Source organism: Octodon degus, unplaced genomic scaffold (genome assembly GCF_000260255.1).
Source record: "Octodon degus isolate 3935 unplaced genomic scaffold, OctDeg1.0 scaffold00204, whole genome shotgun sequence".
Classification (NCBI taxonomy): domain Eukaryota; kingdom Metazoa; phylum Chordata; class Mammalia; order Rodentia; family Octodontidae; genus Octodon; species Octodon degus.
The window spans coordinates 675,157-687,553 of record NW_004524780.1 but is presented as its reverse complement, the minus strand read 5'-3'; the positions used below and the strand labels follow the sequence as shown (position 1 = coordinate 687,553).

Here is a 12,397-nt window from a genome sequence, read left to right as displayed (position 1 = left end):
CAACTTCTGACAATTACCAGCTGTGCTGATGACTTACTACTGTTCTGGACTATCAGACTATGTAGGGTTATATTGCTGAATTCAAGTACCTACAGTGTGGCATCAAGTGTAAAAAGGTCCTTTAAAGATTTCTCCAAATACAGAGAGATGACTTGCGGGAGCAAAGATGGAAGACTACTAGAGTTCCGAGGAGACTGCTTTTGTTGTTGATGAAGTGAGCGAAATTGTAAAAGAGGCCATAGAGAGCGCCATTACCAGCACAGCAGAGCCAATCAGTGGACCACCAGTGTAGTAGAGCAGACGCTAAGCCAGCTCACCAAGCTGGGAAAGCCACTTAAGTACATCGTGACCTGTGTAGTCATGCAGAAGCATGGAGCTGGGCTACACACGGTGAGTTCCTGCTTCTGGGACAGCAATACGGATGGGACTGAACCATGCGGTGGGAGAACAAGACCACGTACTGCATCGTTAGCACCTTCCGGCTGTCCCTCTGACCGCTGGAGCAAGCATGTGAGCTTGTCTGTCTCAGCATTTCTATCCCATCTTCTAACCACCAACCGTGAAGTCAATGACGCCTTCTTCCTCTATTATGTTTTGTGGCACTCTCAATATGTAAAGAAATAAACCAAATGACTGTGCTGTGAGTGAGCCACACACCCTTAGTCTCTGTGGGTAGCTCTGGAGCCTGTAGGGCCACGTGTCTTAACTCTGTGTTTCTTTTTCAAGGTGCTAAAAACTGAATTCTGCAAGTGGGAAATGCTATTCTTTGAAATGATTAATTTTCCATACTTTTGTTAGAATTAATTATTCAAATTAAAAAAAAGGCATCTCCAAATACAGCGTCTCTAATTGCAATGAAACACTCATCTCTGACAAAACAACATGAAAAAGGGGGATCTGTTGGGAGCCACAGGAAGCTAGGAAATTGATCAAATGTGTATAGGTGGGACTGGGCCTCAGTGCCTAAAGCAAACAAGCTACCTCAGTCCTGAGGAAAACATCCTGTCTGGGTCAGGCCAGCTATTAGTTGCTAGGCCACCTTCTGTCATGTGTTACAAATTTTGCAAAAGTATAAATAAAGGATTGTTTGTTGTGCATTGAGTTAGTCTTGCCCATCAGGTAGACTAGCAACCACCTCGCCCAGCTTTTGTCTTTTGGTCTTTCTCATTCCTGCCATCGTGTCTCCCCGGGTAGAACCATTTGCAGTAAGACCAATGGATCCATACACTTGCATGCACAAGAACCTAGGTTTAATTCCCAGTACTACAAAGAAAAAAAAAAGCACAGATACTTGGTCTATGTGCTGTGTTCTCTGGGATTAAGTCATTCTTCTCAAGCAGATTTATTTTTACAGGCAAGAATCACCTCATCACAGAGGCGACATCTGTGAAATGCCCTGTTAGGTGACTTTGTCGCTACGAGGCCAACTTAGACTGTGTCTGCACAAACCCAGAAGGCTACCACATTTTGGATGACCCAGTCTCTGGGGACTACTTTGATGTGTGTGACCTGTCACTAACCAAAATGGTGTGTGGTGGCATGGGTGAATACCAACACACTTCAAGCTGTGAATGTTCTCTAAAATACTGTTCTGGCTGTGCTCTCTGAGTGTTAAAAGCTGTACATTCATTATCTGATCCAAATATAGTCTGGTTCCCACTGTGATACTACAACAGAAGCTCCCTACCCTCAACCAGGTGACAGTTCTGGTTACAGTGCCTGCTAGTTTTATTTCTTAGAAACAACTGGTCATTGTGATCACATGGTAAGAATCACTCCCCAGATGACAAGCCACACTGTCTCGGTACTTCCTGCTTGCTTATCCTTTATAAGCCCTAGACCTCCAGAGACCAGGGCCTGATATTTTGGGAACGATCTTGATCAGTGTCAGTTGTAAATAAATCTGCCTCCAAACCCTGGATGTCATTTTGATGTTTCTGTTTATCATTGCAATATGCCCCACTGCTCTGTGGTAATTTGGGAGCACGTTGCTTAACTTCGAAGCAAAGGTGATCTCCTGTGCTGCTCTTTGCTCATTTCCTGTGGCTGCTACGTGGCCCTCTGCACTGCTGCCTCACGTATGCTCTGCTCTGTGATCTGTAATCTCTTTGATCTGTTTCTGAAGAACGGGCGTCTCTCCAGTTGGATATAGACATTAAGCCCGACTTGCATGCTAAACCAGGGACGTATCTCCCTCGGCCGTGATGCAGTGTTCCTCAGAGATCCTATCTGTGCTTTCTGTTCTAGGGGTCTCTTTGCTTTATGTGAGCAAGTGATGCCTGCCTTAAATTGCTTCAGTAGTGTGCCTTTGGCATTGTCCCGTGAAGGAGTTTGCAGAGAGTATTGGCATCAGTTCTTCTTTGAATACTTGGTAGAATTCTGCAGTGAAGCCATCTGGCCCTGGGCTTTTCTTTGTTGGGAAGGTTTTAACTACTGCTTCAGTTCTTCTGTTATTCCTTTCAGGCTTTACCTTTCTGCCTGATCCACTCTTGGGTAAATTGTATTGTTCTAGGAGTTTACTTTCTTCAGGTTACTCCATTTGCGGGCACGTTTGTTGCTCATAATAATCCCTTACGTTCCATTTTATATCTGAGGCATTTCATAACTCCTCTAGTTTTGTGTCTTATTTTATTTATCCCAATCTTCCTTTCTTCTTGGTTAGTTTAGGTGGGGGTTTGTTGATTTTCTTTTTCCAAAAGAACTGCCTTCTAGCCCAATTGATTTTTCTATGCGTTTTCTGTTCTCTCTTGATTTATTCTTTGTCTACTCTTTATTTTTCCCTCCCTTCTGCAAGCTTTGGGTTTATTTTCTTTCTTCTTTTCGTAGTTCCTTGAGGTATAGTCTTGGGCTGTTTCTTTGGGAGTTTGCTTCTTTTTTCATGATAGACACCTTTTCTCTCTCAGAATTGCTTTGGCTGCGTCCCACGTGTTTTAGTTGGTTGTGTTCCTGTTTCCTTTTGTGCCTTGAATTTGAAAAGTAGTGATGTTTTGGAATAAGGATTTTTTTTTTTTTTTTTTGCTCCGAATGCCTTCAGGGCAGGTTTGGCTGGCTTGAGTTGTGGGGATCGAACCACAGCAACCTGAGCCCGACTACTTTGTTCAAGCAGCCACTTACAGAACTGAGCTAAGGGGCAGGCCCCCAGAAAGTGACCGAGACACTGTTAACTTTTTTTTTTTTTTTGGTGGAACCAGGGATTGAACTCAGGCCCTTGCGCTTGCCAGGGAAGCGCTTATCCCACTGAGCCAATCCCGCCCCTCCATGTTTTGCACTACTTGTCAAACCCGGTGCAGGAAGAAAGTCCTGCTTTGGACGAGCGCTGGTTTTCAGTCCCTGCACGGCCACAAATGCGATGTCTGGCCTTCACAACTTCTGTTGGACTTGGTGTTTCCAGCTATCTCAAGAAGACAGTTTACAGGTTATACTAACAATTAAGAGGGATTATGCGTATTAAGTGCCTTTTATAGTGGCCACTCGATAAGTTGCACTGTAATGATTTTATTCTAACATCAAATGGACATAATTTTGTCTTACTCCCAGTCAATCACTATGACTAGCAATTACTAAAAACACTTGACATTTGGCCTTCTGTCTCTGTATTGCTAAAACAGATATTAAAGCTTTTGACACGGCGTGTGGATCCCAGCGGATGGTTGACGCTTGTCGCAGTACTGACTGCCGCCATAAAACCCATAAATACTGTTCTTTGAAAGTCGTGACTGTTATTTTAGAGGAACAGGACTTTCTCCCCTGAGCCTTGCTCTGCTGGACCTCCTTGATGTTTCAGGGGTAGCTGGTGAGGAGGGTTGAACACAAGGAGGCGCTTAGCCCACCGTGCCGGGTGCAAGTATGCTGTCCTCTCGGCTTGGACCATGGCGGTGCAGAGCCCACATGGGGAAAGCCTGGTGCTCTGGGGAACTTCCCTGACATCCTCAGCCTCCTTGTTCCTTACAGTTGGAGAACCTGAGTCAGAGAAAGCGAGGGGAAGTTACACCACAGGTAGAAGAGTTGCCCTCAGCAGTTTCCAGGAGCAGACTCAGGAGACAACATCAAGAGCCCAGGTGGGCTTTAGCAGACCTTCCCAATGTGGACTAGGAGGGCCAGAGCTATAGCTCAGGGGTACAGCCCCTGCCCAGTGTACAGTGGGGCTGGGAAGAAAAATCAGAAATACATACAAATTAGAGTCAGTTATTCTAATTTTTATAGGTGTTTTATATTGCTACTTTTACCCATTCATCTTCCACTAGGTTTTAGCTCCAAACCGTATAACAAAAACTGGCTGACACTGGCTCATACCACAAATTACTTGCTGCAAGTACTAAGGAAGTGCTCAGCACAGGACTCTAACAGGGAGACTTCATCTCTAAGTAAGGTGTGCCAGCTGGCTGTGTTTATAGTAATTAAACATGAGTTTCACTACCAGTGTTGCGTGGCTTCAGTGCTGGGAATCTCACTGCATCTTTGCCATCGCAGGAGTGATGGAGGCAGGAAAATGCCAGTGTTTTCTAGGGCTGAAGGTTCTAGGGTTCTAGGCCAAAGACCAGATCAAAACGTGCATGTAAAAAGACAGGATTTGTAATAACACCCTTTGAGTACCTACCGGTGTCTTTAGATCCTAAGAGCCTAGAGGCGTGTGCTGTAAAAGGTTTACGGAGAGAAAGCCCTGGTTAGATCCACTCACAAACAACATATCAATGATTTGAGCTTCAGTTCAATATTTTGGACAGTGTTAAGTTCCCTAACATGGAAGTAATGCCATAGAGAGCCACCTCTGCATGGGATTGTGTTACTTCACAGTGTATCAATACAGATGCTTAGTAGGATAGCCAGAGCTTCTTTTCCTATCAGAGAAAAAAAATCATTACCTTCTCTTATAATTCCGAAGATCATCTGACCGGTGTGGATGGGAATTAGAGTCACACTGAGATCCTGGTCTACAGCAGTTGGTACTGATTATATGGCACTAGAAAAAGCCATCACTGAGACTACAGAAAAGGGGTTCATGGCACCCCAGCTCTAAGCTCTGTCTAAGCTCTGGGTTCCTCCCTCCTCCCCTGGAATTGGGAAGTCAGGCCTGCACTGGCTGTTGTTCCCACCGGCTGTGGTGGCCCAGTACAGGTTGTGTAGGGGGCACCTGTGGAGGTACAGCCAGGTGCCGTCTGGAGCCTGCTGTGGGATAGACAGGGTCAGGTAAGTGGTGGAGCCAGCCAGTGTCCGGGAGCCAAAAGGATGGAGTCAAGTGGCAACCAGGACCTCACGTGGGACTCTCCATGTGCCAGCCGGGGCGGGGGGGGGGGGCTTGCCAGATGGTGTTGAGCACATCTTTGGTACAGTTACTTCATGTTTATGGTTTGATAGGGAGGCCAGATCACGCAGTTGTGAAACTTAGCACTCTGCACAAGTGGCTGGAAGCTCCAGTTCAGATGCCCTTGTCAGGAAGCTTCTCGAAGCCTTGATTTACTCCTCTGGAAAAGGAGGAATTTTGTGGGCACTTTGCTCCTTTGCTTTTGGGGAGGCATCAGTGGCGTCATTCTCACGAGCGTCTTAGCAGAGCTTCTGGCGTACTTTGTGGTGTTAGTATTACATGACCGTTTCACATTAGCCCCACTTTCAAGAGAGGGAGCACAGGCTTATGAGCTCAATTTATTCCCTGTATTCAGCAAAGCAGGGGGTAGGGAGCAAGGGCCTATTCCCAGGTCTTTTGTGCACCAGAACTGGTTTCTGGAAGGACACAACACTGTCGCCTCTCAGGAGACTCCTGAGCTCAGCACATTCGCTCCATAGTCAAGACCCACAAAGAAGTGCCCTGCCCTTGGGACTGTAGAATTTGCCATATTTTCCTGTTACATTTTAGGTCGTGAAAAGCACTTCGCCAGAGTTGGGGCCCAGGCGGGGCATGCCTCCCACCAATCGCTTTCCCCCTGCCCTTTTGTGCAATCAGGCAATGGGATTTTGTGTTGACGGCTCCTTTCCTGCATTCTGAGCCCTGTTCCAAGCACCAGGGATGCAGGAGTAGCCACGGTGATGGTCATGGCCCTCTGGAGCTCGCAGTCCAGTGCAGAGTGACAGGCAGTGAGGAAGGACACACTGGGCGGAGGACTGCGTTGCCAGCGGGTGACAACAGCTTGAGTGCAGAGTCAGGTGAGCTGGGCTTAGAGCCTGGCTGGGGTGTGGCTGGATCGTGCTATTGCAGGGGACTGGAGAGGTGTGGAGTGGATACTGAGTTACAAGGGAGGCCTTGCCTTCTCCAGGTCTCTGGGACGTGATCTTAGGTTCTCAGGTCATCCAGCATGACAGGAGTACGTGGTGGCCCTCGACTCCAGAACCTGTACATCAGTTGCCAGCCTTGAGGATGAGGCTGGTGGCGCCCAGGATGTGGAGGTTGGGTCAGTTTCCTGGGTGGCCAGTCCCCACACATTACACTCCATTCTGGGGTGGGACACATTCAGAGCACACAGAAGCCCCTCTCCTTGTGTTCCTGATGAAGTCCTGAGGGGCTGCTTTGCAGGTTCTTCGTGTCCACCACAAAGAACTCAATGAGACACAGAAAACACACCGAGGGTGTGCGTTTATTGAGGGTGGCAGCGAGCCTCGCACCACTAAGCAAGAGCATCCCATGGGCAGACCCACAGGGAGGCCAAGAATGACGGCGAAAGGATCTTCTGCATCCCAGATTGCTGGGCTCTCACTGTCATGCAAGTGAGACATCAGGAAAGCCATCCTATTAAACTCTGGTTTGGTGTTGCTATTGGTAGGTTTGATTCACCGTGTCTTGAAGATTAACTAAGCGTCAGGGAGAAGGCCTTTGTAAGCATCCTGTGCCTGTGTGGCAGACGGCGGGAGATGGCTTTGGCTGGGCAGCCTGCATACGGCATAAGGGAGAAAAAGAGGCTTGCTCTCCCACCCCGATTTTGTTCTTTCTTTCTGTTGGGCTTCTGCTTTGAAGTGTTGCTCCTGTGCCTTGTCATCCTGCTTTGGAGCTAAATGATTATGGACTGAAACCTGCACAAACTATTTGCTAAATAAACCTTTCCTTCCATAGTTTTGAGTGTAGAGTATTTCAACAAGGAGAGAGAATTAATCAAGACAGCCATGTATATACACTGTCTTATTGAAGCTTGTTTGACTTGCTGTATGTAAATGAAGGATCAGGAATAGTGTCTTTTGATTGGCTGTGCCCATATGCAAATAAGGGATTAAAAGCCCGTCTTCTGATTGGCCCTGTGAATAGCACCAGATTCCAATAAAGGACTGAGAATAGCTCTTTTCTGATTGGGTCTGCGTACAGCGATGGTGGACTCCCCCGCTGGTCTCCCTTCTTCCTTTGGCAATTCCCAGCCGGAGTCCTGTCCCCAGCGATGTCCCTGCTTTTCCCTGCCAATCCGTTCTTCCAGCAAATCATGGACTCTTGAGAGTTGGGAACTCCAAGCGTGCAGTTGGTGTCAGCAGGAGCCTCGGAGGGGTTATTTCCTCTGACCTCGTGGCTGGGCTGCAGGGCCCCACACTGGGTCAGAGCTGTGGGATGAGGGGGCCCTCGGAGGACGACTGCCGCGGTCAACTCATACCACAGGACTGAAGGCTGGGGGAGTTTTCTAAGTGAACATTGGCAGGGGTGGGGTGGGCGCTGCCAGAGTGCAGGTTACTGGAGCTGCCGGGAGGAAGGCGGGGACTTGCGGACCATGCCAGGACCTTCCCGGTCACTCTCTGGGGCATGTAAGGAAGGGTCTAGGCAGAGAAGTGACCGGCGCAGGCTGTGTGAGGAGGAAGATCACAGTGCCCTTGTTTGGGACTCTGGGGAAGCGGGGAGGCTCAGGGCTTGGCATTTATTTATCCAGGCAGGGAGGGTGGTGTCTTGCACCAGGAGGCTGCAGCAGGTAGCCTGGGTCTGTGTGGTTGGGAGCGAGCTGAGCTCCCTCAGGGCCCATGAGCAGCTGCACCTGAGCCGAGCAGAGATTGTGGCAAGAAGAAGCTGCGGGCCTGGTGCTGCCTGGGAGTGACGGGGGCAGCCATGAGCCCACACTTGGGGCTTTGGAGAGCTGTGTTACTTTTCTCATTGCTGTGACAAAAGACAGCAAAAGCCACAAGGGGCAAGGGAGAAGGGACAAGCTTCTTTCTGTCCCTTACATTGTATGCAGGCTACCGGGCGCTAGTGTGTGTGGAGTACTCACACCCTTAATCCAGCATTGAACCAGGAACACAAACTCTAGATTTGGCCTCCTCTGAAAATCCCACCCCCTTATGAGTGCATGAGGCTTTTTTTGGGGGGGGGGAGAAGGGACAGCCAGACACAAAACACAACAAAAAATCCAACCTGGAGGTGTAAACTTGGACAGGGTGGGAATTGGGAGTCACCATGCTGGGTGAGCTCTGTCAGAGGACACGAAGATGGAAGAGGAACCTGAGCAGGTCCTGACCCTCCAAGTCAGACTGTGAGAGGGGAGGTGCAGTGGTGAGATGGGGATGGACGAACAGGGCCTAGATGCCACGAGGAGACAGACGGGGGCAGTGATCATGAACGTGGGTGGACAAGTTGGTAGAGAGGAGCCAGCATTCACTGCCATGTTGACAGTGGGGCAGAGGAAGCTGTAAGTGACAGAGGGGGCTGTTGAGAACAGCATGGAGTCAGTGTGCGCATGGGGGTGTCGGGCCAGCCTCACAAGGAGGGAGTGAGCAGGACTTGGTGATGATCAGGTGAGGCCAGGAGAACTTCGGGACAGGTGGACTGGGGGTCCCACTTGAGCGTGATGGGAGGACTGGGGTGACGAGTGGGTACAGGGAGATGCTGGCCTGGTACCCTGGTGGTGATGGACAGTGTGACTCAGAACTGAGGGAAAAGGCCTCATGGGACTCCCAGGAGTCTCTGAGGAACTGAGATGTGGTCTCCAGGAGGCGGTCACCCTTCCTGCAGTGCTGTGAGATAGATCAAGATAGATACTCAAGATGACCTTGGCTGCAGGGGGCAGGTGTGGCTGGGCAGAGGGGCGCTTTGTCAGATGGGCAGCTCTTCCACATGCTTCACACGTGGGCAAAGTCACAGCAGGTGATTGGACATGTGAACATGAGGTGAATTCTGTGTTTTAAACTTAGTACAGTTAAGACACACTGCCCTGAGTCCCCTTTGGATTACCCCCTCACACCGCCATCCTTGCCACTTTCTGCACTAGCTCTGGATCCTCTTGCTTCTTTCCTTCCTTTTTTTCTTCTTTTTTATTGATATGTTTTAGATATATATGATAACTTCCACCATGAGAAATTTTTGCCTGTACATGATATTTTTTGTTTCTTCTTTTCCCCCATTCCATCCCTTCTCTTCAACTCCTCTTTGCCTCCTTATTTACAAAAGTGTTGTTGCCATTTTTTCCTTCTATTCTCTTTTTTCCTTACCTCTTCCTCCCCCTCCCCTTGTTCCCTTTCTCATTTGAACATTTTCTTCCCACTTTCCAATATCTGTCTTTTATGCATATTGGTCTCTGCTTGCATTTTTGATTTCTCACACCAGAGAAACTATGTGCTATTTATACATCCCTGATTTATTTCACCCAAGAGTATGGTCTCAAGGTGCATCCCGTTAGCTGGAAGTGTCTCAAGCTTATGCTTTATGGCTAAGTAATATTCCATTATATAAAAATATCACATCTTTATCCATTCATAGGTTGGTGGACATTTGGACTCTTGCGAAGATTTCACTCTTATAAACTCCGCCATGATAAACATGGGTCTGCATATTGCTGTGATATGATGTCTTTAATTCTTTCAGAAAAATAGCAACAAAGAAAATAGCTGGGTCACATGAATTCTCCAGTCTTAGTTATTTGAGGAATCTCCACACTGGTTTCTACAGTGACAGCACCAGTCTGCACTCCCACCAGCAGTGCTGTGCAAATGCTTTTTAATAAGCTGAGATCCCCAGTTAATTCTTTACAGTAGTTCTGTGCCATTGCAGGTTAGTTCTTTGCCTATACTACTGTCCTCAAGAGTTCTACTTATTCTCACTTCTAGCAGAGTTAGTGTTTCTGCCTCAGTATTTTTATTTTATTTTAATATGAAGAGTGAAAACAAAAGCAAAAACGAATAGAAAAAATGACAGACACAAGGTAGCATACAACAATACATATGTTACAGATTTTCACAACAGGGATAGCTAATTAACAGTGGTCACTATATTATATATTTTTTCAATTTAATGAGCAAAAAGATAAAATAACAATGAAACAGTTTCAAGACAGGTTAGTGTGACAGTTTCAATAATTAATACATTGCATATTATTGTCTTCCTAGTAGTTATCCAGAGCACAAGATGGAGACATGATATCTTGTCTAAGCAATGTTAGTACAAACCTTTCCTCTCAATGAACTAAGAGAAAGTAGCTGTATATCTATCCTATCATATTTATATAATATATATACATTTATATCATATATATAATATATATATATTTTTTTTTCACACACACAGACAAAAAAACCCATGGTCCTTTATTTATATCCCCCTTTTTTTTTGTTTTGTTTTGTTAGAGATGGATGTTCCATTGTTGTTAGAGAAGCTGTATTTAGAGAAGTCTTTAAAGGATTTTTTCATACTTGATGCCAGACCAAAGATTGTAGGTACTTCAATTCAGCAAAATAACCCAATATAGCCAGTAGTCCATAATAGTAGTGGGTTATAGCCAGCACAACTGCCAATTGTCAGAAGTTGTTGATGTGAGCCTTTTACAGCTCAGCATATTAATATAGCTTTACTTTTGTGTATTGTGGTTACACTTTTCTGCTGGATGGTTAAAACCAAGGTAAAGCAAGACCTATATAACTCAAAAGTGTAACTTTTGCTATCTGACAAGATCAGTCAAATCTCCTCAGGACTTACCCTGGAACCATGTACAGCACTTTGTGGGTCTTTTGTCAGTGTCAGGTATCTGGATGAGTCACAGCCATTGCTTGACCATTTTGCTCTCTGTGAAAGCCTGAGAGAATTTTTCTCTCTAGGTGACTCTCCTTAGGCACACTCTACATCATCAATCATTTTCCTCTGTGACTCCATAATCTCCTTGATCAGTAAATTTGGCACACCACTGAGTTATAGGATGTCACAGCAGAGGTTCTCTTATGTCCTGAGTCCTTACTGACCTTGAAGGGCTAGGGCCAAAATATTGGCTATCCTTATATCCCCTCTATTTCTCTAATTTTTGGTCTCTAAACTTTAGTTGTTAAACACCCAGAAGAGAAGCTTAATGATATTATTGCCCTGTAACAGAGGTAATTTGGCTTACCATCACTATCTGTCTATACATCAAACACCTTACACATAACATGGAACTGCTATTTTCCAACCACCATAGATATTCTAAACTTTATATCCCTACAGAATGTGAAAAAAATAAATTACACATTTTTACACAGAAATTTAGAAATCAAACCATATACAGCATTGTAGCAGGACAGTCCTATGACATTTTTTTTTTTTTTTTTTTTTTTTTTTTTTTTCCCTTTTTTTTTTACAAACATTTACTTTAAAGAGATGATAGGAATAATCAATATGACATTAGAAGCAGTACACATTTAGAAAACCAAAATAATGGGTATTTCAAGCATGGTTTTAGTGTTACACATTGCTAACATGCAGTTCCTCAGTTCTCAGATATCAGCATACATTGTTAGTCAGGGTGAGGATTCTGCCCATTAACTGCTGTTTTCAAGAACTTGATGAACATTCTTAGGACCCTTGCCTTAACCAGCTTATTTATATAAATGTATGGTTTTGCCCTTGCCATATTTCCTAACTTTTCTCTTTGTTCTCTCTTCATTGTTTAATCTTTAAGTTCTTGCTTTCTATTTAATTGTATCATATCTTTCAATTTTTATTTCTCCTTTTGAGTCCTTACATTAGACAATACACTGGACAATACAATATTTACACATGTGGGTCTGGTTTATTTCACTTATGAGTATATCTTCAAGTTGCATCCACTTATATATGAAGGCTTTGAGTTTATTTTTCTTTATAGCTGAGTAATATTCCATTGTATAAAAACACCACGTCTTTTTCCTTCATTCCTCAAGTGACGGGCATTTTGGTTGTTTTCCAGATTCAGCTATTACAAATGGTGCTGCTATAAATATAGGCACACATATATCACTATGATATGATGTTTTCAGATCTTCCAGGAAAATTCCCAGAAGGGATTGAAAGGGATTTCCAGACCTAGTTTTTTGAAGAGTCTCCATATGATTTCCATAATGGTTGTACTAGTCCGCATTCCCACCAGCAGTGAAGAAGGGTTACTTTTTCTCTGCAGCTTTTCCAATGTTTGTTGTTGATTTATTTTTTCTTTCTTTCTTTCTTTTTTTTTTTTTTTTGGTACCAGAAATTGAACTCAGGACCTTGTGCTTGCCAGGCAAGCAT

At 45.3% G+C, this 12,397-nt stretch overlaps 1 protein-coding gene and 1 pseudogene across 1 annotated transcript in view; both read left to right on the top strand.

Annotated features, from left to right (window-relative positions):
* The window catches only part of Sntg2 (syntrophin gamma 2), a 115,283-nt gene that overhangs the window by 32,015 nt on the left and 70,871 nt on the right, over positions 1 to 12,397 (top strand). The window lies entirely within an intron of this gene.
* Positions 167 to 494, top strand: LOC101572902 (annotated as a pseudogene).